The sequence below is a fragment of the Meriones unguiculatus genome, chromosome 18 (assembly GCF_030254825.1).
Source record: "Meriones unguiculatus strain TT.TT164.6M chromosome 18, Bangor_MerUng_6.1, whole genome shotgun sequence".
NCBI lineage: Eukaryota > Metazoa > Chordata > Mammalia > Rodentia > Muridae > Meriones > Meriones unguiculatus.
Genome location: NC_083365.1, coordinates 3,090,375 through 3,094,618, shown reverse-complemented (window position 1 = coordinate 3,094,618; position 4,244 = coordinate 3,090,375). Strand labels below are relative to the sequence as shown.

The 4,244-nt window shown below is 49.3% G+C and overlaps 1 pseudogene; it reads right to left on the bottom strand.

Annotated features, from left to right (window-relative positions):
• Positions 1-662: 662 nt before the first annotated feature.
• Positions 663-2,499, bottom strand: LOC110542762 (sorting nexin-18-like; annotated as a pseudogene).
• Positions 2,500-4,244: the final 1,745 nt, after the last annotated feature.

The window sequence follows — 4,244 nt, the reverse complement described above, 5'->3', positions numbered from 1 at the left end:
CCCGTCTCACTCCTCTGCAACTGCAAGCATCTCAGCGGACAAGGACGCTTCCTGTGCAAAGTGATGGCCACCAGTTCTCCCACCTGCCCCCAGAGGTGTGAGGCTCTCACCAGTCTGCCACCAATGCACCGGCCTGTCGCTCTTTCCATCAGAAAAGTTGGGGCTTAAACAGAGGTGGGACAGAAACGAAAACAACCAGTCTAAAGGCACAAAGTCGCATAGCTGCTCTAGTTGGAGTCTGTAAACAGAGAACAGGTTGAATTTAGGTGATCTCGATCTATGAGACTAAAAAGGCATCCACAGCAGGCTTTTATCCAGCCAGCTTCTTTGAGAATCCTCATGGGTTTTGAGGTCTAAAAATATACACTAATATACCCATGCTTCAAAAATCAATAAGGCAAATAATATAATCATTATCCAAAAGTTACAATGGTACTGTAGGCATACATAGTATAATTTAGTTACAAAGTGTGGTACCATTTCTGCTACGTAACCGTATTAACTGCTTCTTTCCTACATAATTATACATCCAGCCGGGTTTCAGCTGAACACAGGACCATCCTTGTACCACACCTACAGTTGGCAATAGCTCTTTGAAAGCAGTTTTTATCCTGTTGTAGAAATTATCCTTGAACTGAAAAAAAGTGCGCATTTCCGGGTGCAGTCATTAAACACTGTAATATTTGTGAAGAGCTTCTTCCAACTTCTGGGTCATTTTTTGGAAAAATATTATTTGCTGTTGTAAAAAATGTTGCATCTGGGATTTAAAATCTCTCACTCTGATTTGATGGAAGTGATGAATCTCGGCCAACATGGCAAAAGAAGTCGTGTTACAGAGGTCTTGAATGCTGTCTGCTTTTTGAATCTCCATCTTCCCTTCTTCCACATGCCGCCTACTCTCCTTTACTTTGGTAAGAGCTCCTTTCTGAACATGGATGATGTCCGGGAAGTTGGCCAGGTGCCCCTGATACAGTGCTAACAGGTCCTTGACTGGGTCCAGGTCCTGCCTGAGCTGTTCAGCGAAGAGTTCACCTATGGCATCGTAGGCATCTCTGGTGAAAGCGATGGCCTGGTTCAGACCCACTGAGAAGGCCTGCTGGTAGAGCTCAAAGGCCTGGCCGAGGTTCCCGAAGGACTGGCCCATCTTCTGATACTCCTTCTTGAAGCCAGTCACCTGCTTGCGGGCAAACTCGTTGGCAGTGTGGTTGAGCTGCAGCGTGCTGTCATCCATTTTCTTGGTGAAGCACTTGAAGCCATCAATCTTGCCCCCCACCTCCGGCAGCAGGGGGTGTGCTCAGAGTGAGGAAGAAGTTGGCACCCACCATCTCATCTTCTCAGCCTTCCGCTTACCCTGTTTCCATGCCTTCTCATCCGTGCTGCTGGGGCAGGTCAGGAAATGCTGGAAGACGTTGCGCTGCGCCAGCACAGGGTGGCTGGCCATGTGGTTCATGCACCAGATCAGGCCCTTCCTGCGCTTGGAGATGAAGTCCTCCTCGAAGCGCCCCGTGGCCTGCTTCTCAGGCAGGTGGGGCACCGAGATGACCGGGAACTTCTCGGCCAGGCGCGCTTACAGCCAGTCGAAGGGCTTATAGCGCCTGTGCACGGGCACCTGGGTATGAGTGGGCACCAGCTTGTAAGAGATGTAGCTCTTCATGCCCTTGAACTTGGTCTGCTTGGTGGGGTCGTCGATGGTGCACTGGAAAGGGTAGGGGCTCTCCTGACACTCGGGGCCGTAGGGACCCAGCACCACACACAGCTTGTCCCCATCCTTCATGATTTAGCGAAGGTGGCGCCTCCCCGCCCGACTTAGCAAAGGCGGAGAAGCGATTGAGGTTGCGGCTCACCGTGGCAGAGCTCTTGGCTCCAGAAGCCTGACGCGGAGAGGGCGCCGAGCCGCCGCGCGAACCCATCGCCAGGTCCGAGCGGAGCGTGTGGACAGGCGGCAGCGGCCGCCGCCGAGCCGTCGAGGTCGGGGTCCGCGCGGCTGCCCAGCGAGCCCGGCTCGTCGGCCACCGTGGGGCTGTCGGCCCAGTCATCGTCGCTGCCCTGGCTGGCCTGGTGGCCGCCGTACAGGGCTGCGGCCACGGCTGCAGGCCGCCACTGCCGTACGGGAAACCGGAGCCGGCGGCGGGAAGGAAACCGGCGGCGCCCGCGGCTGCAGCAGCGGCTGGGAGGCGGCGGGCGGGCGGGCGGGCGGGCGGGCGGGCGGCAGAGGCTCCAGGCCGCCTGGCGGCACGTCGGCGCAGCGGCCGGGGCTCCCGGGCTGCTGTCGGCCAGAGGGCCGGGCTCGGGCGCCGGAGCACCTGCACGGAAGAGGCCGGGAAGAGGCCGCGGTCGTCGTGGCCCTTGACCCCTTCGAGCCAGCCTTGATGTCCTGCCGCTGCACAAGCTCAGCACCTCATGCACCCGCAGAGAGATCTCGCCGGGGTTCTCCGACCTGAAGTCCTGGAGCACCCGCCGAATCCGGCACCCCACCCCGGGCCAGCCCGGAGGCCCCATGGCCAGCGCCCGCGGCCCCGTGTGCCAAAGGGGAGCTCTGAGGGCAGCCCGGTCCACCTAGCTCTGCTAGGGCCCTCTGTGCACACCCGCTCAGCTCACAGCCGGGATTGCTGCTCCCGGGGGCCACAGGCCGAGGCGGGCCCAGGCCTCCCATGTCTATTTCAAACTTCTTTCTGGAGGCACTTCTATGAACTTTCCTCTTAGCATTGCTTTTATTGTGTCTCATAAGTTTGGGTAAGTTGTGCCTTCAGTTTCATTGAATTTTAGAAAGTCTCTAATTTATTTTTTAATTTCTTCCCTAACCAAGATATCATTGAGTAGAGAGTTGTTTCGTTTCCATGTGTATGTAGGCTTTTTGTTATTTCTGTTTTTGTTGAGGCCTAGTTTTAGGCCATGGTAGTCTGATGGGGTACGATTATTTCAATCTTCCTGTATCTGTTGAGGCTTGCTTTGTGCCCAACTATATGGTCAATTTTTGAGAAGGTTCTGTGAGGTGCAGAAAAAGAAAGTATATTCTTTTGAGTTTGGGTGAAAAGTTCTGTAGACATCTATTAAGTCCATTTGATTTAGGACCTCTGTAAGTGCCATTATTTCCTTATTTAGTGTTTGTCTAAATGATCTGTTCCTTGCTAAGAGTGGAGTGTTGAAGTCTCCTACTATTAAGATGTGTTTATCGATATATGAGTTCAGCTATAATAACGTTTCATTTACAAATGCAGGTGCTCTTGTATTTGGGGCATATATGTTCAGAATTGTGATGTCCTCCTGGTAGATTTTTCTTTTGATGAGAATCAAATGTTTCTCCTCATCTTTTTTGATTAATTTTGATTGAAAGTCTTTTATTAGATATTAGGATAGCTTACCACAGCAGCTTGTTTTCTGGCTCCGTTTGCTTGAAAACCCTCTTTTCCAGCTCTTTACTCTGAGGCAGTGTTTATCTTTGTTGCAGAGATGTATTTCTTGGATGCAGCACAATGTTGTATCCTTTTTCTGCAACCATTCTGTTAGTCTGTGTCTTTTTATTGGAGAGTTGATTCCATTGATATTGATACATAATAGTGAGCAATGAATGTTAGTTTGTTTTATTGTGGAGTTGGTGGTGTTACTGTATTTCTATGCTTGTTTTCTTTAAATATTTTTGCTGTCACATTATGTATATCCTGTGTTTTCTTGGGTGTAGCTGATTTCATTAGATTGGAGTTTTCCTTCTAGTATCTTCTGTAATACTGGGTGCTATGTAGATATTGTTTAAGTTTAGTTTTTTTGTGGAATATTTTGTTTTCTCCATTTATGTTGATTGAAAGCTTTGCTGGGTATAGTAGTCGGGGTTGGCATCTGTGGTTTCTTAGTATCTGTATGATATGCCCAGGCTCTTCTGGCCTTCATATTTTCTGTTGGTCAAGCCTGTTTGGTATTCTGTAGGCCTCTTGTTTGTTTATGGACATCTCTTTCTTAAAGTTAGGAAAATTTTCTTCTAAGATTTTCTTGAAAATATTTCCTGGAACTTGGAACCTGGAACCTTCTTTTTCGTCTATTTTAATTATTTTTAGATTTCATCTTTTCATGGCATCCTTGATTTCTTGGATGTTTTTTGTTTAGAGCTTTTCTGATTTTATTTTTTATTTGAGAGATGTATCAATTTCTACAATTTTATCTTCTGTGCCTGAGATTCTCTCTTCCATCTCTTGTATTCTGTTGGTGATGATTACCTTTATGGTTCCTGATCTTTTCTCTAAGTTCTGCAG